Source organism: Delphinapterus leucas, chromosome 7 (genome assembly GCF_059928025.1).
Source record: "Delphinapterus leucas isolate spDelLeu-1000000601 "Yukka" chromosome 7, BTC_Dleu_Yukka2, whole genome shotgun sequence".
NCBI lineage: Eukaryota > Metazoa > Chordata > Mammalia > Artiodactyla > Monodontidae > Delphinapterus > Delphinapterus leucas.
In genome coordinates this window covers 84,877,383-84,901,964 of record NC_143135.1, presented here as the reverse complement: position 1 = coordinate 84,901,964, position 24,582 = coordinate 84,877,383, and the positions used below count along the sequence as shown (strand labels likewise).

The 24,582-nt window shown below is 39.7% G+C and overlaps 1 long non-coding RNA gene across 4 annotated transcripts in view; it reads right to left on the bottom strand.

Annotated features, from left to right (window-relative positions):
• Positions 1 to 305: 305 nt before the first annotated feature.
• Positions 306 to 24,582, bottom strand: part of LOC111170798 (uncharacterized) — a 49,543-nt gene continuing 25,266 nt past the window's right edge. For 3 of the 4 annotated variants that reach the window (XR_016393906.1, XR_016393913.1, XR_016393910.1), the window contains one exon: positions 21,746 to 22,958. This is a non-coding gene — a long non-coding RNA (uncharacterized LOC111170798). Of the gene's footprint in view, positions 1,957 to 21,745; positions 22,959 to 24,582 lie in introns of those variants that run through there. The other variant, XR_016393916.1, reaches the window with a different exon arrangement.

Here is a 24,582-nt window from a genome sequence, read left to right as displayed (position 1 = left end):
GGTCTGAGTTCCTTTCATTGTTAGCCATTGTTGGTTCAAAGTCTGAGAAAAAAAAGGTAAAAACGAAAATATGGAGTCCAGAATTCCGTTAGCTCTCTTGCATGCAATATCACAACTTAAAAGGCCTTCCAAAATGAAGGGATAAGCTTTAAAAAATATAGCCCAATCTTTTCAATCTAAACAAGTAAACACTAAAATTATATTTTAGAAATCCAGCAAACACACTAACCACAGTCAAAGCAAAGGAAGGCTTATGGCTTACCAAATGACAGTGGCTGTCTACAAGAGAGAGAAAGAGAATACTCCAAAATTCTATCTGACCTGGCAGAGCTCAGCACAGCTACTATTCTTCTTTCCTAAAATCAAGGCATAAAGAAATTGAATAAAACTTGCCAAAATGTCACCCCCTGCCTCCAAAAGCAGATTAAAGAAGGGAGTGTCCAGAAATCAGGATGACGAAAACTACTTAGAGAAGCCCCTTCTCCTATCAGTGGACCACCAGGGTTTATCTGGGTAATAAAATGATAATAGGCTTTTTTGTCATCTTCTTTTTATAATTTATCCATTTAAATTTCAGTTAACATTTAAAAAATATCCAATCAGAATAACAGGTATGTCCAGAAGTATCAGTTTTTTTAATCCTCACCCTTTTACAAATGTGAAAACTGAGGCTAGGTATAGCTGTCAAGGAATTTTCCTAAATCATTGAAACTGTAAATTTGGGACCTAGGTCTAAATCAGTTGCTCATTTATCTTGGCTAACTTCTTAAAATTCTGTTTAGGAACACGGGGAGGGGGAAGGATAAGCTGGGACGAAGTGAGAGAGTGGCATGGACATATATACACTACCAAATGTAAAATAGATAGCTAGTGGGAAGCAGCCACATAGCGCAGGGAGATTTGTGACCACCTAGAGGGGTGGGATAGGGAGGGTGGGAAGGAGACGCAAGAGGGAGGGGATATGAGGATATATATATATACGTAGAGCTGATTCACTTTGTTATACAGAAGAAACTAACACAACATTGTAAAGCAATTATACTCCAATAAAGATGTTAAAAAATATATATGAAATCTCTACTATAAAATAGATACAGTGATAATAAATCTGAGAGGTGGAATTATGGCTGTTTTTTAATCTATTTTTGGTTTATTTGATTACATGATTTGTCTATAAAGAATATGAATCCCTTGCGTAATAAAAGTTATTCAAAACCAAAAAAAAACAACAAAACAATTCTGTTTAGGAAGAGAGGATAGAATGAAGGTTTGAGCATAGAAATCATGTAGAAATCACTGAAGATACAGGGCCTGTAGTGCAGCTTCATTTGTAGTGGGTTTGGCTTACATTCTTATATTTAGTTTTATTTCTATACAACTATCAAAGGAGAAAGAAGTTGGGTAATATTTGCATTTGCAACTAATCAAAGCAGAATTGCTTTTAGCTTTCACAAAAAGATCGTTCTGTGATCTCAGATTAACATTTTTATTCTTAAATGGAGCATAAATAACATTTATTGGCTAAGATTATTTGCAATAAATAAGACTGTTTACTGTTTACCACCTAGCAGATGACTATTTGTAAGTCTCACTGAGTATGCTAAAAGCTTATACTGAGCTCTCATTTTACAAGAGTGAATTTAAATTAACTTCAGTAACCAGAATTAATGAAACCGGGTAAATCATGCAAAGATATTCCACAGGGTATTCTGTTTTAATTACAGATAGAAAATGTGAGTCATTAGAGGTTTTAAAAAATGTTACATTCTGGGCTTCCCTGGTGGCACAGTGGTTGCGAGTCCGCCTGCCGATGCAGAGGACACAGGTTCGTGCCCCGGTCCGGGAGAATCCCACGTGCCGTGAAGCGGCTGGGCCCGTGAGCCATGGACGCTGAGCTTGCGCGTCCAGACCTGTGCTCCGCAGTGAGAGAAGCCACAACAGTGAGAGGCCCGCGTACTGCAAAAAAAAAAAAAAAAATGTTGCATTCTATTACTTTCTCATATTTTAAATCTAGGAATATAGATGAAAACTAAAAAATGTTAGCCGCTTTAGTTCAGTTTTAAATGTATATCAGCTCTGAATTTATATTGAGTGAATAGTAAAGAGTCTGAATGAAGATCATAATCTGGAGGCATTCAGGTACAAGTAATAAATTTTATTAGAAGTTAAGTATCTGTTAATTATCAGACAGCTATATAACTTACTATAAAGCCACTACAATTCAAACATTGTAGCATTACCACATGAATGAACACATACACAAATTAAACAGAAAAGAATATCCACAAATAGTTCTAAGTATGTCTGGGAAGTTTGTGATAAAGTTAAGTTATCATCTTTAAAATTGATGCCTAGAAAACCGCACACCCATTTAAAACTAAAGTCTGTACCTGACACTACATACCAAAATAAATTACACCAGTTGCACATGTAAGAAGCTTGAAAGTTGCCACTTTATCCTAACAAGGTGCATCTTTTACAAATATTTTCTCCCACTCTGTGGCTTGTCTTTTCATTATCTTGACAGTGATTTTCACAGAGCAGAAATTTTCTATTTTAATGAAGTCGAGCTTATCAATTCTTTCATGGATTGTGTCTTTGGTGTTATATTTTAAAAGTCATTGCCATACCCAAGGTCATCTAGGTTTTCTCCTATGTTATCTTCTGGGAATTTTACAGTTTTGTGTTTTACATTTAGGTCTGTGGTTCATTTTGAGTTAATTTTTATGAAGGATATAAAGTCTGTGTTTGTTTGTTTGTTTTATGATGGACATCCAGTTGTTTCAGCACTATTTGATGAAAAGACTATATTTGCTCCATGTATTGCCTTTGTTCTTTTGCCAAAGATCAGTTGACTATATTTATGTGGGTCTATTTTGGGGCTCTTTATTCTGTTCCATTGATCTATTTGTTCTTTCACCAATACCACCCTGTCTTGATTACTGCACCTTCATAATAAGTCTTCAAGCTGGGTAGTGTCATTCCTTCAACTTTGTCCTTCTTCAATGAGGTGACAGCTATTCTGGGTCTCTTGTCTCTTCATATGGACTTTAGAATCAGTTTGCCAATATCCATAAAATAACTTGCTGGGATTTTGATTGGGATTGCGCTGAATTTCTACAGATTAAGTCAGAAAGAACTGACATTTTGATAATACCAAGTCTTCCTATTCATGAACATGCAATATCTCTCCACTTATTTAGTTATTCTTTGACTTCATTCATCACGGTTTTGTAGTTTTCCTCCTATAGAGGTTGTACTTATTTTATTAGATTTACACTGAAGTATTACCTTTTTGACAGTACTTTTGTAAATAGTGTGGGGTTTTTTTAACCTATTACACTTGTTCATTATTGGTATATAGGAAAGCAATTGCCTTTTGTATATTAACCTTGGATCCTGCAACCTTGCTATAATCACTTATTAGTTACAGGAGTTTTGGGTCAACTCCTTAAGAATTTCTACATAGATGATCATGTCACCTGTGAACAAAGACAGCTTTATGTCTTCCTTCTCAATCTGTACACCTTTTATTTCCTTTTCTTGCCTTATTGCATTAGCAAGGACTTGCAGCACAATATTGAAAAGTTATAATAAAGGAGGACATCCTTGCCTTGTGCTTAATCTTAATAGGAAAGCATTGAGTTTCTCTCCAGTAAGTATGATGTTAGCTATTGGTTTTTTTGTAGATCGTATTTATCAAGTTAAGAAAGTCCCACTCTATTCCTAGTTTACTGAGAGTTTTTCTCATGAGTGCACGCTGGATTTTGTCAAATGCTTCTTCCGCATGTATTTATATGGTTTTCTTTTCCTTTTTTGTCTTGGATGGATTATATTAATTAATTTTCAAATGTTGAACCAGCCTTACATACCTGACACAAATCCCGTTTGGTCATGGTATATAATTGTTTTTATACTTTTTTGGCTTCAATTTGCCAACATTTTGTGGAGAATCTCTGACACAATTTTTATCACATTTCTACTATAAAAGGTTTGGGATTCTAACGAATTTAAGCTATTAATTAGTCTTATCAAATTGTGCTTTTTATTCAAAGATACACCATAGCAGAACCCTGAGGGAATGGATGGTGAATGGTAAGGCCTGAATTTACATTTCTTTTATTATTTATACCCTGAACCCGTCTCTCAACAAGTGTTTATGGTTGATGTTTATTTTTTTGGAAATTAGACATAGCTCACTCCATTCATTCATTCAACAGATTCTACAGCAGAAGGGAGGCTTCTAAGGAGGTAGGGTGTATTAGTGGGGCTGCAGGTTATTACAGGGAATGCAAGCAAGGCCTCATAATGGAGACGGTGATATTTGAGAAAAGACCTAAAAAAGTGAGTGGATGAGTACTGTAGATAGTAAAGAGAACAGCAATTCAGGTAAAGGGAACAGCAAGTGAAAATGTCTGCCTACTATACTTGTTGAACGTCAAGGACTAAAGGGTATAAGGTGTTTGGAAAAGAGTGAGCAAGGAGTAGAGGTGGAAGAGATGAGATCAAATATATAATGTGGAGGGTAATCATGTAGCAACTTTCCAGCATTTTAAGAACTTCAGCTTCAACTATGATGAAGGAGAAGACACTGAAGTCACATAGTTCTTCTGACTTAGATTCTCAAAGGGTTCTCCGACCACTGTGTTAAGGATACAGTTCAGAGGGATAATAATTAAGATGATAGACAACGAAATCTTAATCCTGAGTGGTAATAGTGGAAAAATCGAGAAACTGTCAAATTCTGGTTCTATCTCAAAGATAGGGCTGACACATTTTGCTTCTGTATTGGATGTGAAAAGAGAGAGAAAGAAAAAAGTCAAAGATGAATCACATTTTGTAACTGAGCACCAGGAAGAATGGAGCTGCCCTTTTCTGTTTTGGAAAGTCTACAGGAAAAGCATGAGTGACTATGTGTGTATTTGATTGCAAGGTATGTTAAGTTTGGGATGTCTATTAAATGACAAAACAGAGATATTCTGTTAGTAATGAGTCTTGTTAGGTGGACCCAGTCCATAAAGGACAACCATCAACCTACCTAATCTGCTCAATTTGAAGACCCATAAAGGACTTTGGGGCATTAGTGTGAAGAGAGCTTCCTTTTGCGTTTGTGTGTATGTGTGTTATTTGCTTTGACACTGTGGTTAGGCTGAAGTAGCACTATTCTGGGCTTTCATCTTTGGCAACTTTTTTCTCACCAAGAAGCTTTTTTATTGGGTTGACGCCAAATGAGTATTTGCCTGATTCTTTTTTTTTTTTTTCCTGTGGTACGCGGGCCTCTCACTGTTGTGACCTCTCCCGTTGCGGAGCACAGGCTCCGGATGCGCAGGCCCAGCGGCCATGGCTCACGGGCCCAGTTGCTCCGCGGCACGTGGGATCCTCCCGGACCAGGGCACGAACCCGTGTCCCCTGCATCGGCAGGCAGACTCTCAACCACCGTGCCACCAGGGAAGCCCTGCCTGATTCTTCATGTCCTGATTCTTTAACTATTTTCCTGGTTTGGACAAACACAAATTTGGTTAGTATTTGTTAATTTCACCCTTCAACTTGGACACACTTGAAGCGAAGTGAACTCCCACCACACTGATGGTCGACTCCATCTGAGCATGCTCAGAAGAGCACAGAAGGTTGTCCACGGGGAGGGTACTATCAGACGCTGATTGACAGTATCTGTGTTGCAGACCAACTTAAGGGCAAACACATACGATTCTTACGCTTTCCTGCTCCTGATAATAGGCAATGGCAGGCTCTGGATCACAATGTTTGAACCCAGCAGGAATAGTTTTGCACTATATGTGGCATGACTATGATAAGGGGTATATATCTTATCTAGCATGTATCTTCTTTTTTATGCTACACAAATACAAGGCTGTCACTTTCTGAGACAATAAACTTTCTCTGGCTGTGACAGATTAAAAGCAGATGCCAAGTTAGAAACATTTCTGCATTAGGTGATTTGGGTTCCTTGACCAGGTTAAAAAAACAAAACAAAACTGTTTTTCTTCTTGGTTTCACATTTAAACAATATGAGTTAGTCTAAACTATGTGAACAAAAAATAGAACTACTAAAATAACAGGCCCTTATCATTATTATTTTGATATAATAAATAATAGAGGGATATTGTTTTACTAATAATTACCAGCATTTAGTAACAACAAGCCAAACATTAGCCTTTAGGAAATCTGTGAACTCCTTCATTTCTTAAAATAACTCTGTCAGATTGGTACCAGTATTTATCACCATTGATGAAGAAACTCAGTTTCAGACGAAGACACTGAGGCACAGAGAGGTTAAATGTAACTTGTCTATAATTGCCCTAGCTGCTATGCTAGTCTGCTTCATCAACCACTATCACCACTATCACATTTCTTTAATTGGACTTTAGATTCAGATAAACAATTTTTCCTGGTTGCAAGGAAATCATTTAACAAGGCCAGATTGCAATGCTTGAAATGCAAGTCTGAGCCCAAATCTGAGAACCCTAAACCATGTGATCACTAAAAATACTGAGTATCAATTCTGAGCCTTATGAGTTTGCATTTAAAATAACAGGTCCTATTAGGAATAAGTGTACAAATGGCATTCTAGGAGGGAATGTATCCAACAGGTGTTTTAAATTCCTTTAGTGGCAATGAAAAAGTATGAAGGCATTTCCTGAAACACTAAATGAGCTGATTTGCTTTTGGTGGGTAAACACTGAACTTTGTTTACAAAACTTAACCTGAAAGTATTTTCTAAGTATCCTGCTATTACTCTACTCAAAGTTGGCCTTGTTATCTCCTTTAACAAACAAGAACGGTAAGACACAGTCTTAGTTAGTATAGTATGGATAAATCATTTGCAGTCTTGGGGAAACTTGTACCTTAACGAGTATCTTCAATTTGCGGAAGACAGAAATTCACAATTGCCATTCTCTATGCATATTATTGCCATATAAACTAATTCCAGCAAAAGAAAGCTATAGTTAGGTAGATACTTTCATAAAGTGATGCAGTCACTCAGGAATACTTTATAACCTAAACCGACTGGACAGTCAGTAACCAATGAATTATCCTAATGCTGATTCATCTGAGAGGTCCTTTATTCCAATGACTTTCGCTGCTATCCTTCTCTTTTCCTTTTGGGATTAAGAACTATGCATAAAGTCTTACTTACTCTAAGGTTCACCTTATACCTCTCCTGTCATGCAACTCGTCACTTTCCCCATGATATGGCACCAAATGCCAAAAAGAAATCTGAGTGCTCTGCGGTCATGGCACAGGTATTTCTAAAGAGATGAACACCTGTTCAAAAATCATTAATCCGGGCTTCCCTGGTGGCTCAGTGGTTGAGAGTCCGCTTGCCGATGCAGGGGACACGGGTTCGTGCCCCGGTCCGGGAAGATCCCACATGCCGCAGAGCGGCTAGGCCCGTGAGCCATGGCCGCTGGGCCTGTGCGTCTGGAGCCTGTGCTCCGCAACGGGAGAGGCCACGGCAGCGAGAGGCCCGCATACCGCAAAAAAAAAAAAAAAAAAATCATTAATCCAAGAATAAATATATGGGGAAATGAACTGGGGACATGACTGGAATCAACTAAAACTGTGAGAGGCCAGCAGGGCAGATATGTGTCTCTATATGTGCCTTAAAGAATAATGTTCTCTATGAGAAAAAATGCTTTATTGCCCCAAACTTTAATCCAATTAATATCTGGGAATATATTTCAAGACCACTTGTATATATGTGTATGTACATAATATTAGCATTGTATATTATTTGTGTTATGTTCTCCCTTCTATTCATGGGAATATGTTGCCTTTAAAGTTTAACATTTCTTGTTGATTTTGTACATGGGTGAAGGTTCACACAGTAAGGTAAGTTCAAGGATTTCTTTCTCCAATACCATTGATATGAATTCCTATTACTAATTTCTTTTTGATAGATTTTTCAGATGACAGTCCAAGATAGTTCTGCCAATGGTAATCACAGGACTACCAAATATGGAAAAGACTTTGGAACACTTACAGTGTGTGTTCATGGTCTGCATCAGAATTCTACAGAAGGCTTTTGGCTGAATTGGCAGCGAAATGAGAATGGAAAGTTAGTGTATCAGTTACTTTTCAGTGTGGTATTTTTTCTTTTCTACTATTCTACTATGAATTAGAAATTTTGTAAAAATCAGGAGAAGAGAAATGGTTAAGAAAAAAATAATCTGTCATGTTAAAGACATTCGGCACTTACCTAGACTCACAGAGAACATGAGAGCTGGGTTGTGAGAGCTAACCTTGTTCCAATTCCCTCACTGTACTGATGAAAAGCTTTGAGGCTCAAAGAAGGAAGTGACCCTGCCAGAAGCATACCATGAATCAGTGATGAAAGGGAGACTCCTTGGCTTCTGTAGAGCCATGCCTCTGTGCACAAGGTACTAAAGAAGCATTAATTAAATGTCCCTTTACCGAACAACGTGGAGCTTAATCATAGGGTTTGGGCTTCTTGTCTCTTCTTTTGCTTTCTCTCTCTCTCTCTTTTTTTTTTTTTTTTTGCGGTACGCGGGCCTCCCACTGTTGCGGCCTCTCCCATTGCGGAGCACAGGCTCCAGACGCGCAGGCCCAGCGGCCATGGCTCACGGCCCAGCCGCTCCGCGGCATGTGGGATCCTCCCGAACCGGGGCACGAACCCGCGTCCCCTGCATTGGCAGGTGGACCCCCAACGACCGCGACACCAGGGAAGCCCTTGCTTTCTCTTTTACATACTTGGGGGCCTTAGTTTTTAGTTGCTCTCTTGAACTGGATTTACAAGACATTTATTTTCACTAGCCCTTATTTTTTGGATTGCCGGCTCAATTTTTAAGAAGTTGGGGAAGGATACTGAACTGCCAAAAGTTAACAGATTATTGCAAAGATATAAAAATAATTATAATGCCAATTTCCCTGGGTATTCCCTGTGTACTTTAGGGGTAAAAATAGTATTTGTAAAGTGATTTCAAAATGTGCAAATATTACCTGTGGTACATAACCTACTGGTTAAGAGCACTAACTCTAAAATTAATCTGCCTGTATCTTTTTTCCCCAGCTCCACCACTTATTAGTGGTGGGACTTCAGGAGTGTTACTTCTTTGTGTTTCACTTCCTCTTTGAAAAACAAGGGGTTAATAACCTCACCCATTTTACAGAGCTGTGGCCTGGAGTTAATACATGTAGAGTGGTTAGGAACCCATGCCACTCTTCAGTCTTTTAAAATCAATCTTACTCTTGTTGTTACTACTATTATTATTTTGTTAGCTGCCCTTGAAAATGTTTGCCAGCAGTACTCACTTGCTTTTCTTTTTCTTGTATATTCTCTACATCCCACTTAAGTGTTCTACCAACCCCTAAGAGGCTCTTTTCAGATATTTTACACCTCTTTACTTGTTTGTCACAGCAAAAGTAAAAGGAGTGTGGCTCCCCTTGTTCAAGCAAACGAGAACTTTGGTTTTCTCCCATTCATACACACTGGTGAACAGATGTGAAAAAACAACTCCATGAGGCTTTCAGTCTGTAGCCAAACATCCAGGCTCTGTGTAACTCGACACTATTATGCACACATGTTGGTCCCTTAGGACCCAAAAGAATCTCAACTAAGCCCATCATTATTTCAGGAATATGACGAATGCTTTTTGTGAAGTAGTTGAACATAACAGAAATACAAGAAAAGGCAGAGGTGTTTGGTATCACAACTTTTTGAGAAATGCTCAGACCTCTAAGATGTAGCTTACAATTCCTCCATGAGCTAAAGCTTTCAAAGTTAACATAAATTTCACCATGAATACATTTTTTCAGCAATGGCAATAACGTGGTGACTATACTGCTCAATTCCTCACAGTGTCAGCATGAAATACATTAAAAGGGTAAGTTAAAATATCTGTCTGATTGCTTCTGACATAACCCCGAGATCTCTTTTATTTCTGTACTCCATCAATTATAATGTGGAACATTAAGATAAATTATTTCTAAACACTAACAAGGAATGTAGCAACAAGTGGCAGACAATCAAGGGGAATTTTGCCATAGCATGGTGCTTATTTTGTTACAAGAAGGAATGCAAACCCAAAGGATGTAATTTAGAGGAAACTTTGTCCTGTCTATTCTCTAGGAACTAAAACAAGGAGACTGAGAGAAGATGATTCTGGGTAAATCAAACCATTTTCTCCTAATTACAGCTGCATAATAGGGAGCAAACTCCCATGGAAGGTTGTGATCTGCTGGAAGAAAGCTAGGAGGGTGCCCTGGTTAGGGTCTTTCATATACAGTTATTCAAGCTCAGACTTGATCTTCTGTCAGGGATGCTACAGTAAGCAGAGTTTTGCCGTAGCTGTGAGGCTCAGCAAGATCACTTCCAACTCTAAAACCTACAATTTTAATTTAATCACCAACACCAGCCATCATTAAGAGCGACCTCAAATAACTCCAAATCTGTTCATCTACTCATATATTCTTTACACAGTCAACAGACCTGGAGTGATTACTACATGCCAGACACAGTTCTAAGACACAGAATAAGGGATAAGAAAGGTAACAACCTCTGTCACTGTGGGGCTTGAGTTCTTTTGGAAGAAGTTCATCTAAATACAAAGAGACACCAAAGATAATATTTGTTTTTATTATTTTTCTGTGAAAGAAGTAAGGTAATCTGATAAATTGGGACTAAGTTAGGCTAGCAGGACAATCAAGGAAAAAATATCTTTAAGAGATGAATGCCAAAGAATAGAAAGGAATCACTTATGGAAAAATTTTCTGGAAATAATATTTCCAAAACATGGGAACAGCAAATACAACGGCCCTGAGGCAAGATGAAGCTTAACTACAATCAAGGAACAAAAAGAAACTAAAAGGTTAGGTCAGGAAATAACCACAGAAATTTGCACCAGTTGGTGCCTAACTTTAAGTGTACGTGGATATATTCTTGAGGTGAGTTAGACATATATATCATCCAAAAAACAAAAAAAAGTTGACTCCAAAATTACCCTGGAAATTCTGAGTGAGACTCTTTACAAAGGCACAACCATATTAAAGATCACAGCCATCATTCTCCAAATTCCACTCTGGCCATCACTTGCAGGCATTTAATGGGGGTGTTTAATATCCTCTCTAAAATATTGGGCAGGAAGAACAAACATCCTAGCATGTCTGCACCGTCCACCTAGTGTCTCACAATTGAAAATTGGCTGGAGCTCACCCTGCTGATGGCTTTGCTGGTTTTTTTTTTTACCTTTTATTGAGTTCCATCTCTTTTAAGAACTGGGATATATTTTTTGAGGGAAATAAAATTCAATGGACAGATATCATACTGTACTTGACTTTTCTGTTCTTTGCTACATTTATTTGTTGAGACAAACGTCTGTTCTTAGCCTTTTAATAACGTCTCTCTTAAAATATAACTGACACACAGTAAACTGCACATACTTAAAGAACACAACTTAAGTTCTGAAATATGCATATACCCATAGAACTGCCAACACAATCAAGAAAAGGAACATATCCATCACTTTCAAGTGTTTTTATGCCTCATTCATAAAGCCCCTTTTTTTCCCCTCACATTCAACCCCTCCACATACCCAGGTGACCACTGATACGCTTTCTATAGTTATAGATGTGTTTGCATCTTTCTAGAAATTTATATAAATGGATTCACACAGTGAGGACTCTTTTGTCTGGCTTCTTTCACTCAATGTAATTATTTTGAGAGTAATTCATATTTCTGTGGGTATCTATAGTTTATTACTTTGTTTTGCTTAGTAGTGTTTCACTGTATGAGTATACCACAGTATGTTTATTCATTCGCCTGTTGATGGGTGCTCGAGGTTGTTACAATTCTGTCTATTAAAAATAAACATGCTATGATGATCCATGTACAAGTCTTTGTATGAACATATGCTTTCATTCTTCTTGCATAAATATCTAGGTGCAGAAAGGCTGGATCATACGGTCGGTGTATGTTCAACTTATAAAGAAACAGCCAAACTGTTTTCTGAAGTGACTGTACCATTTTCCTTCCCACTAGCAGTGTAAAAGACTTCCAGTTCCTACACTGCCTCACCAATACTTGGTGTGGTTGGACTTTTCTAATTTTAGCCATTCAATAGGTGTGTAGTGGTATCTCCTGCGGCTTTAATTATCATTTACCTAATAATGGATTACATTGAGGAACTTCATGTGCTTATTTGCATCCATACACCTCCTTGGCAGGATCTCTTTTTAAATATTTTTACCCATGTTGTTAATTTTTTTTAATTTTCTAATTACTGAGTCTTGAGAGTTCTATATGTGTTATAGACACAAGTCTTTTCAGGTATATAACTTGTAAATATTTTCTTCCAACCTGTGGCTTTTCTTTTATTAATAATGGCTTCCAATGATGAAACCCAATTTATCACTTTTTTGCTTTTATGGATCTCGTTTTTGATGTCATCTCTAGGAAATCTTTGCTTAATCCAAGGTCAAAAAATTTTGTCCAAGTTTTAGAGATTTATGTTTTGATCTATATTTAGTTAATTCTTTATATGGTGTGAAGTAGGGATCAAAGTTCATACTTTTGCATATGGCTATCTAGGCACAATATCCATGTACTACATGCTTCCAGCACCATTTGTCAAGACTATCCTTTCTCTAAATTGGCTTTGCACCTCTGTTGAAAAGTCAGTTGTCCTTATATGTGTCGATATGTTTCTGGGATCCCCATTCTATTTGATTGACCTATTATATGTGACTCTTGGTTTTAATACATTCATTCACTGATTTCTTTTCACTTGCTCTTGTAAGTAGTCTCCCAGTAATATAGCCTTACCATTTTACTGGACATACCTAGGTTTACCTGAAATGCATTTGATAAATCGATGGAACTTGCACTCAAACTAGGGTTACTTTCCAAAAACACTTAAAATGTTGAGGTGTAAAAACTATGTATTCTACAGCCTTCCTGCCTCAACCAAGTGTAATTTAACACATCCCCACAAGCTATTTTGCATGTGTATGAGGCTGTAGATTCTGGGGAGTATGAGAGTGGTATGTGCAGTATATCCTAAAAGATCAGCATAGGAGGCAAAGGAAATAGATAGGGATAGTCAAATGCCAAATGTTAAAATGTTTCTCATGCATTTTTAATATTTAGATTGAGATAAACAAGCAAATTATTATAAAATAAAATACAAAATTTAGAGAATATTTCAAAATGCTTTTTTTGCCAGATGCAACAAGATACTAGGAATAAATAGAGGAATTTTCTGGAACCAGCTTGTCTTTTCTTTTTGATCACCATAGAGTGATAGAGTTGTATTTTATTCAGTGTTTGTACATGTGGCTGTGAATAAGATGGAACTTGTCTCAAAAAGAGAAATGAGCAAAGAATGTATGTTGTCAACTTGTCTAAAACATTTTTCATGTTCTGACTCATTTTTCTTTGTATTGGCATTTCAAGGGATTTTGTTTTTTAATTTGACTATTAAAAAACTTGATAACTTCAGTGAAATCCCATGAAAATAATATAAACAACTATAATGGAAAGTGAAAAGATAATAGCAATCAGCACTGTGATATTTCTTGTCAGTGTTCTTTATTATTTAGAAGAGTAACAAATCCCATATTAATTTGACTTTTTAAAAAATTAATTAATTTATTTATGGCTGCGTTGGGTCTTCGTTGCTGTGTGCAGGGTTCTCACTGCGGTGGCCTCCTGCCGCGGAGCACGGGCTCCAGGCACGCGGGCTTCAGTAGCTGTGGCCCGAAGGCCCTAGAGCTCAGGCTCAGCAGCTGTGGCGCACGGGTCCAGCAACTCCGCTGCATGTGGGATCCCCCCGGACCGGGGCACGAACCCGTGTCCCCTGTACTGGCAGGCGGATTCCCAACCACTGCGCCACCAGGGAAGCCCCGCGATGGTCTTAGGAGACTGCATAGTTGCTCTGTGAAAGGCACCACTGCTGAGATTGAGAGAAGAGCATCTTGGGTGTCAGTCCTGCCCTTGCATGCCCAGAGGGAGGGGTGTGCGCCTCGTTCTCCTGCTAGAATTTCCCTTGCTGCAGGGTTTGCTGTTTGTTGTCAAAATGATGTCCTAGTGACTTGTCTTCTGCGTGGTTATATAATCCCAGCACACTTCTTTACGATCTGTAGACTTTTATGGGGTTGTGGCCAGGTCAGGTTTTAAATGTCGGGAAATGTCCTATGGAACAACATTGCAGTGGCAGTGAAGCTTGACGGGAGAATTATATTACTGTTACCCTGGTTTTGGCTTAAGGGTGATGAGAAGATGAAATTTTTGATGGGTCAGTTTTAGTTGTGTATGTGTATGTTATTTATTTTTAAAAATTCTAACGTCTATTATTCACAGCTTAGATATGTTGACTTTCTGCTTATTCATCAGTCCCTTTACTGATGTATTTTCCTCCGAAAAACTACATTTTCTTCCAGACTGTTTTTGTCTGATGGTGAAGAGTAAAATTTTCATTTGCAGTATAAAGTTGATCTGAGAAAAAATGTTTACCTTGGATCTTCACTTGGCTTCTGTGAAAGAAACTTCATAAAATAATATGGGCAATTCCCATTACTAATCCTAACCATGTACAACAGAGGTCTGTACAGTAGACCACAGCATAAATAAGTTACTGTAATTTTAATTAGTCATTGCCTGTTTTAGACTAAGGAGCAGTGAGAGACATTTATGAATAATGATACCTCAGATCACTTTTGTTAAACGTCCTCTAATATTTGGATATTTGGTATCTGGCTTGTGTTGTCTTTTATACAATGTTGTCTTCTTTCTTTGCACTTTAGTGTAACAACTCTGTGATTTCCTATCTTCTTCTTCAGACACTCAGGTCCACCTGAATTTCCTGTGACTGTGACAGTAGAGAGTCCTTCCTCCTCAGAAATCAAAGAGGTCAATGATTCCTCAGAAAGTGTTCAGGAAGAGCCAGAGAAAATCAGTTTGAAACAAGAAGCATTGCCGGTACAAAGTTATCACTTTAAAGCTATAGAGAAGATTATTTTTCAAATGGAAGCCTGATTGAAAACCTGCACAGCTTGTGTGAGGGTTCTGTTTTCTCCTTCCATCTGCATTGTATCCCGTTGAATGGTTCCCTAAAGCTTAGACCAAGGTGAATGGTGGACATTTGAACTCTAAGAAATAAAAATCAAAACATGTCGGTAATAATATATTTTCCTTTCCTTAGAACCTTAGGATATTAGATTTAGGGAGAACCTTAGTGAACATAAGGTAAAGAAATTGAGTTCTGAATGAATATAGTCAGCTGATTCAGTACTCTTGTTTTACAGATGAGAAAATTGACAGTTCTAGTTGAACTCTCTTTTTATAAGAGGAAAATAGGGTCTCATTTTAAATAAAAGTAAAGCTGAAAAAAGTTTCAATGTTGATATTCTCCTTTCCTAAAATAAAAAATATCAAGAAGCTACATTATATTACCAAATGAACCTGACCTCTAATGTCATTCCATACTTTTGTTTGTATGGACAGAAAAGAAAAATTGATTTTCATAAGAAATTTTTGCACCTCAAAAATAATATATTTATTTTATTTCAACTATAAAGCAGAGCTGAAGATTTCTAGTAAATAAGAGAACACCATTTGGGGGGACCTTGTCTTTGTGCTACAAAGTCCATGTTTAATATTTTAAAATTATTCAATATGATTTTCTTTTCGTATGAAGCATGAAACGTGACAGGTTTCCGAACTAATTACCCCATTATTGTAGGATTATGGAAATTACTATTTGATTTTCAAAAGAGAAAGTGAGATTTTTATTTTTTTAATTAAAATTAATGATAATATAGAGAAATTTTAAGAAAAGAACTTAGAAAATTATGAAATGTTAGAGTAGGAGAAATCTATAGTTCGAGTTACCCCCTTTCGTTTTGTAAATGAGCATCTCCAATTTGTAGTACGTAAGTGGTTTATTGGTAAGTAGCAGAGTACGACAAGACCCCAGAGCATCTAACCCCCATTCCTTGTCACTTTAGATGCGTTGTATTCATTTCCTTCACAAGGAGACCAGGAGATTGTATTTCTAAAACCAGTGATAGACACTGGGGAAGACCAAGAAGTTTAAACACTGGGACCACAGAATAGCAGATTCAGAATGCACTGAGAACCCTTCCGGCTCTTCTCCATTTTGACAATACACTACAATGATGGTATCAAAGTGTTTAAGTATATAAGCCCACAACAATCAAGAGATTTCAACATAGTTTTGAAAGACGGAGACAAGTGGAAGAGAGTGAAACTGAAGCAGTAGAACAGAGGAAAAGCATCACCTAGAATATGCACAGGGACCACCTGCAACTGAGGAGGATTCTGACTCCACCTGCAGAAGTATTCCCATGCTCAGATGTGCATGTAGGAGAGAGGGTGGAGTTAGTTAAAAGTGTGACTGAAATAGGGGAACTCATTGAAGGGTTGTGTTTAGAGGAGTGGACTCCCAGCCCCGCCCTCACGCTCCTGAAATGAGATGATTTCATTTTGAAAACAATGAAACTGGGGAGAACTAGGGCAGTTAATGTGAGTTTTTACACCCTAGAAAAGAGTGTTGGCGGGGGGATCCTATTACAGTTACTCCCCGCTTCTTCCTGCATAAGAAACCAATCAATCGTTGACTTCAGGGAGCTTTCTGCGCTCATTCTTAAATAGAAAATAACTGTCATTTGCCTGATACTTGAGTAAAAGCTTACAACATGTTAGAGGGGGAAAAAGAGTGAAAACATATCCTAGTAGGACTAGAGACAATTTAGGGAACAAAATAATTTAAGAAAAACCCTAATTAGTATCCTGAGAGAGGTTTAAAAAGAGCTAGCAACTATAAAATAAGACTAGGGTGTTAATTAAAAAGAGAATGGTCAGAAACAAGAGAGGTCTCTTGGAAATGAAAATATGGTTGCTGAAATAAATTCAGTAGGAATTTAGAAATTTCTCAGTATATAAAAAAGAAAGACACAATGGAAAATGTGATAGAAATATGTTAGAGAGGCTGCATCTGGGAGATCCAACATGTTACTATTAGAAACTCCAGACGCAGACAAAAAATGGAGGGAAGCTGTCAAAGGGCAAGAAAATTCCCCACAGCTGAAAGTGGACATCAGGCCTCAGATTTAAAATAGCTACTCAAGTTTTGAGCAAGATGAACAAAAACAGACTCATACCTAGGCACCCTTCATTGTGAAGTTTTAAAATACTGAAAAAATAAAATAAAATAGAATAAAATACTGAGAGGATACATCCATTCCAGAGAGAAAAATACTGGTCACCTAAAAAAAAAAAAGTTAAAATCTGACTTTATCATAGTTGTCATCAGCACCATGGATGCTGGAAGGCATTAGAAAGTTACCTCCAACGTTTTTCCGGCATATAATTTTTACCCTAGGGTTTTGTATCCAGCGAAACTATCAGTTATAAGCAGAGGCTGAATAAGATATTTTGTACACAAAGAAATTTGAAAAATTTACCTCCTGTGCTACATCTTAAGCTATTTATAGAAATAATCGAGCAAAATGAGGCAATAAACCAAGAAGGAAGGTAATAGGGGATTCAGTGCAGAGAGCAGCTAGTCTATATTGGAGAGGCTTCTATTGATTGTGTGACTGAGAGCTTAGAAACACCTTGAGGCATATTGTACTTATGATGTTTTAGGCACTGTTGGAAGGCAGGAGGGAGAGGAAGAGAAGGAAATTGAACTCCAGAGGACAAAAGGCTATACTGACATAAACATGAAGCAAACTAAACTATTGTTGATTTTTAACCTACCAGTGGTGAGCAAGAGAAAAATCCACTTAAACTTAACACTACAGATGTCCCCCTTTCAGTGACACACAGGGGTAATGACCACCTATCTAATTTGTTGTCCAAACCAGAAATCTTCTAACAATACTGGTCTCCAAATAAAGATAAGCACGAAGGTAACATACACTGGGTGTCTCCCATGTGCCTGTGCATGCATCTATATCTCACTGAACCCCCATAACAGCCCCAAAGAGAGGGACTCTGAGTGTCCCCATGCTGCTGGTGGAGAAATAGACACAGGAAGATTCAATAGTCTATCTACCCAAGATCACACAGAGGGTGGGAGAGCCCGTTTTTAAACCATCTGCCTCCAATTCCAGGTGCCAGGAGCCAGACTCAGCCTACAGGTCTCTTCTGTTGGCCTGGAGGTGAAACCATGTGTAAGGATTAGTGAAATCCTGTCTTCACTCATCAAGGTAGCTTGAACACTTGCACGTCCTCCAAGTTACATGTAGCATAAGCAATAAGATGTTTGCCCCGGTATTGTCCAGGAACTTGGAATCAGCTGTGTCTAGTTAGGCTGAGCTGGTTAAGACTGGAGAGAACCACCGATCTTCCACCTGGGCAAGTGCCTTTTGACCTCCTGCCATCAGAGGGCCGAGAACTCCAGCCTGAGAATGTGCTGAGCCCCGCAGCCTAGTTACGCCAGCTCAGGACAATGAGGAGCACACCTTTTCCCAATCACCTTTCCTCATGCTCCCCGTGCCTCATACTGCCCTGCTTCTTTATTCTTTATCCCATAGGTACCCCAACCCCCTTTGGGGAGACGGATTTGAGACCTATTCTCACGTCACTTCCTCGCTTGGCTGCCTTGTGAATAAACCTCCTCTTTGCTGCAAACCTCATTATCTCAGTGTTTTGGCTTGCTGCGCCTCAGACAAAATGGTTGGGAGCAGTGGTACAGGTCCCTTGCCTGTGAGGGAAGCTGGTTACTAGTAGTCATGTTGCGGATGTTTTCTCCCACTGGAGAGCCAACGTCCTGCTCTTCCAGAAAGAGGGGGGAAAGGCAGGAGCTGGACCCTTGCTCTCAGCGTCACCGTCACCTAGGAGCTTGTTACAAGCACAGAATCCAGGCCCCACCCAGAACTACTGAATACCAGCCTGCATTTAACAAGATCCACAGGAGAGGCATACCCATATTAAAGTTGGAGAGGCACCAAGCTGGAGTCCAAGTAGCTCATCCCTAGGGTCATCCTCTTCTCCGTAGCTAATTAAAATGAAGCAAAGATTCATCCCGAGCCTACTCTCTCAGTCACTTGGACATCACATGAGCTCATTTAATCCTCTCCAGAACCTGCAAATGAGACTGAGGGTCAGAGTGGTCAAGCACCCAAGGTTCCATAAAAGAACATGACCAAGGCTCACTGGAGCCCAGATCTCCAAAGAAGAAGGCCCCTGAGCACAGCATGGCACCACAGCAGCCCAAACCATGGGCCTGGAGGGTAGGCCAGTGTCCCCATGCAGAGTTCACACCATTTGACAGATGCCCACAGCAGACCACAAGGCAATATGAGAAGTAAGTTCTTAGTGTGGAATCTCTGAGTTTTGAGATTTAAAGAAAAAAATCTTTTCTTGGGCTGGCTAAAACAGTTCTACCAAGGAGTAAAGAGAGGGCATCTCAAGGCCCCTTCTGGACTTAGAATTTAATGCCTATTTTTGAGAACCTCTCCATGCATTTGCTCAGTCCTACGTCAAGATGAAGTTCTCTGTGCCCTAGAAGCTTAGGTTCTAAAAAGGCCACAGATGCTTCATTTGCAAATATTTTCTCCCATTCTGAGGGTTGTCTTTTGGTCTTGTTTATGGTTTCCTTTGCTGTGCAAAAGCTTTGAAGTTTCATTAGGTCCCATTTGTTTATTCTTATTTCCATTTCTCTAGAAGGTGGGTCAAAAAGGATCTTGCTGTGATTTATGTCATAGAGTGTTCTGCCTACGTTTTCCTCTAAGAGTTTGATAGTGTCTGGCCTTACATTTAGGTCTTTAATCCATTTTGAGTTTATTTTTGTGTATGGTGTTAGGGAGTGTTCTAATTTCATACTTTTACATGTACCTGTCCAGTTTTCCCAGACCCAGCAATCCCACTACTTGGCATATATCCTGAGAAAACCATAATTCAAAAAGAATCATGTACCAAAATGTTCATTGCAGCTCTATTTACAATAGCCAGGACATGGAAGCAACCTAAGTGTCCATCATCAGATGAATGGATAAAGAAGATGTGGCACATATATACAATGGAATATTACTCAGCCATTAAAAGAAACGAAATTGAGATATTTGTAGTGAGGTGGATGCACCTAGAATCTGTCATACAGAGTGAAGTAAGTCAGAAAGAGAAAGACAAATACCGTATGCTAACATGTATATATGGAATTTAAGAAAAAAAAGTGTCATGAAGAACCTATGGGTAAGACAGGAATAAAGACACAGACCTAATAGAGAATGGACTTGAGGATATGGGGAAGGGGAAGGGTAAGCTGTGACAAAGCGAGAGAGAGGCATGGACATATATACACTACCAAATGTAAGGTAGATAGCTAGTAGGAAGCAGCTGCATAGCACAGGGAGATCAGCTCTGTGCTTTGTGACCACCTAGAGGGGTGGGATAGGGAGGGTGGGATAGGGAGGGTGGGAGGGAGGGAGATGCAAGAGGGAAAAGATATGGCAACATATGTATATGTATAACTGATTCACTTTGTTATAAAGCAGAAACTAACACACCATTGTAAAGCAATTATACTCTAATAAAGATGTAAAAAAAAAGATCATATAAAGATTTTCTTCCATGGTAAGACTTTTATATTGTATTTTTCTTAAAATGGAGTGTGGTACATTTACCCTCATCAGATGATTGCTTACTCACCTTGCTTTATTAAGAATACCGCTAGAGGCTTCTATGCCCCTAGTAATAAAAATGCATTTTCAGGCCCATTCAAACCAATGAAAATCCACGTTTTCAGAGCACAAGATAATGAAAATTCTCTCCATCAGTGTCTTTTACTACTTTTAATCTGTTAACACATCCTAAGTGTCTCAGATGAAAGGTACTGTAGCGGGAATTGCCATCGCTAACAGCATTCCATACAGGTAACTCTTGATTGTTCTAATTTCTCAAAAATTTGGACACTTTTACTGCCTCTATAACATCTCTAGGGTGTGTGAAAGAATAAAAGAAGCCTGTACAATTTATTTCTCAAAATATACACAGAAATATTTTGCACATACAAACAGGGAAACCTTACAAATAATGTATGGGGAGCAATGTAATGTCAATAACAGAACTACTCATTTCGAAAGACAACACTGTCACCAAGTGACCCCTCACCAAAACTGACAGGGAATTTTTAGGGGCCGCCAAACCAGAGGTGGAGATTTATAGGAACCTGGGATGTTTGAAAAATGGTTTTGGACGACCTCCTTGAGGAAGGCACCAAGCGTCATCCCAAATTGCAAAAATGGCTCCAGGTTGACTCCTTGTGTCCTCACTCTTTGTAGTGTAACATTCCAACTTCTCCCATCAAGAGGCAGAGTTGATTTCCCCACCCTTGAAGTTAGGTGACTTGCCATGGCCAATAGAAGGCAGCAGAAACGATGGTGTGCCAGCTCAGAGCTAGGTCCCACGATGCTTCTACTCTCCCTCTCGGAGCCCTGCTACCCCCATGAGCACAAGCCCCAGTTACTAGCTGGGGCATAAGAGGCAAGTGGCCCAGTCAGGCCCCCGGCCCGGCTACAGCCAGCCCCCAGCTGACCCCACAGGTGTAGCAGCAATTCCAGCCATGATAAGCAGGGTTTTGAGGAAGAATTAAGAGCATAAGCGTATGCTATAATTTATAAACCACTCTGTCAACCTATGACATTATTTTTCAAAGGCATTTTTGTTATTTTGAATCCCTGGGTGGACATATTGAAAACAGCACTCCAGTGATTGTTGGAGAGCAAAGGATGCAACCTGAAATTGAGAGTAAAATATATTAGTTTAGCCAGATTCACATATTTGTATAAATTACTAGAAAATCATCTGAAGAAAAACAGACATGAACGAAAAAAACAGTCCAAAGAACACGGGTGAAGAAACATGTCAATTTAACACTAACTAGTACATCAAAGATGTAATAGAAAGTATATGTTTGGTTCTCTGTATAATGTTGTATAATTTTCATCACAAAAGCATTATTTGATTTGTACATACTTGGAAGAAAACAAAGCATTAAGATTATCTGCTGGTGTGAAAACTGGCCCCTATACACAGAGGGCAACGAGAGACTGAAGGAAGAGGCAGCCCACTCTAGACTAGTTAGTGGCAGTTTTAACAAGAAAGGGAACCTGCTTACAAGGTTTGCCTTGGTCAGCTGAGAGACGAATAGATCTCAGCACCCACCCCCCAGAATCTTGAGTTTACACAGAGACCTTAACAGGGTTCAGTCACATATACTGTCCACATGGTCTCAATAACACATTACTCTCTCAAGGCTGAGTTCTTGAAAATGGTTTCCACTGTGGGAATGGTGGGCAGAATGCACATTCCAAGGTCAGGGGAGGGGGTGAGGAGTCTCTGATTGCCCGGGTCCAGCTCTCAGGTCAACTGGTGGTCATGCCCTCTCAATGGCCTCCTCTGACATTTCAGCAAGGAAGGATGCCAGAAAAGATAGCCTAGGGCAGAAACCACTCAACTTGTTATCATGAATGCCAGAGCAACCCAAGCAAGTGGATATACAAGCCTACGTAGGGACTGGAAGCCGGAAGCATTTGGGGACTACACCTGGGCTGGTACTGACCTCCCTCCCAAAGGGACAAGGAGAGCAGAAACCTGGATGGAGTCAAGAGAGAGAACAAAGAAAGGCAAGGCTGGATATGGAGCAACGTGTGGATCCAGGAGCATGTGTCTCAGAACTGCAGGGGCTCTGCAGACCAGCTGCATCCCCGTCCTCCTTGATCCTCACTGGTATAATTAACTCAGGGTGGGCTCATTCCGGCTGCCAAGTCACTTCCACCTGTCCATGGAGTTGACAGTTAACTTGCTCACCGTGAACCAACCTCCCTGGACCTAACAGCTACTGCAGGAGGTGGTAGTGGAGAGCTAGGTGACGACAACGACCAGATGCGAAGGAGGAAGAGATGCTCAGCGGACCGACTGAGTGGATTGATGGTGTGGGGTTAAGTCTGCAGAGCTAAAGGGGCCAGATATAGAAAAGGAAAGGGGAAATATGAGGATATAGTCAAGCCCCATCGTATGGATATTTCATCCATATGTTGTATACAAATTCCATTAAATTTGCTCTGAATGAAAAAGAGAACAAAATTATCATTTAAACCATGTCAGTGACTTTATTTACCATCTCATTTGATGAGCTCATAGCCCAGGGTCAGAGTGAAATGGGAGCTGTGAGTCTGCCATCTCTCAGGCCTCAGAGGCCCCTCACAGCCAAACTACCTCACCTTTTGCACTTTTCAAGCAACATTATTCCTAAGTGTGAGTCACCCTGTTCATCGGATTCTCCAAGAAACAGCAATCTCTCCCAATGAGAGAGGAAAAATGGGCTAATTCGGCTTTTTTTTTTGTTGTTGTACGCGGGCCTCTCACTGTTGTGGCCTCTCCCGTTGCGGAGCACAGGCTCCGGACGCGCAGGCTCAGCGGCCATGGCTCACGGGACCAGCCGCTCTGCGGCATGTGGGATCTTCCCGGACCGGGGCACGAACCCGTGTCCCCTGCATCGGCAGGCGGACTCTCAACCACTGCGCCACCAGGGAAGCCCCTACTTCGGCTTTTTGAGAAACAATATGTAGTTCTCCAAAATGGTACCTGCCTGGGGGATTTTTCAAGAAATTTAACCATCAGTAGTGATTTGTCTTCACATAATGTATGACCCAGATGTGCTGAGAAATAAGAAAATGATGAACGAATCAAGGGCAGCTGATCCAAGGAGGCAAGGGGCAACTTCCACAGCCTACGTGTAAAGCTAGAGAAAGGGAACATCCAGCTGGTGGGAGCTGAAGACAGCGGCCAGTCCTCCTTGGGCTCGGGATGCCATCCTCTCTTCCTACATCTTCACACTCTCCTTCTCTGTTGACTCCTCCCAGCCAGAGTTAAAGAGCCACAAGGAAATGCCCTCCTCCATTCTATTCTCCTGTCCTTCTATCCACCCCTCCTTTCTTTCCCTTTGCCATCAATTTCTTGACTTGCCCCCCTTGCTCCCCTCCCATCTACACTGCGATCTGGTTTCTGCCCCACTACTCTCATGAAACTGATCTCCTTGAAGCCCCCGATGATTTCTCCATTGACAAGTCCAGGGGACTACTTCTCAATCCTTATCTATGTGACCGCCAAGCCGAGTTATATCTTATAACTTGTTATAAGATATAACTTATATGTTATATCTTATATCTTGTAAGTTACATCTTATAAACAAATGTCTCTGTCTTGAAAACCTCCTCCCTTGGTTTCTGCGCCACCCAACCCTCCTGACACTTTTCTGTCTCTCAGCACCCTCCCAGTCTCTTGCTGAGCTGATCTTCCTTGGGGTATTTCTCAGGGCTCTGTATTAGGCTCTCTGCTCTTCATCCTCTATGCCATCTCCCTGAAGGACCTCATCCTCTCCCCTAGTTTCCATTACCAGCTAAGTCTGTCTCCATCTAAGACCACTCTCTGCACCTTTCAATCTATATACGACTTCCTGTTAAACGTCTCCATTTAAATGTCTCATAAGGCACCTCAAATCCAACACGTCCGTATTACTGAATGTCCACTCAGAAAAACAGCCCGTGACAGGCAGTTCAATACGACAAATTTCATAT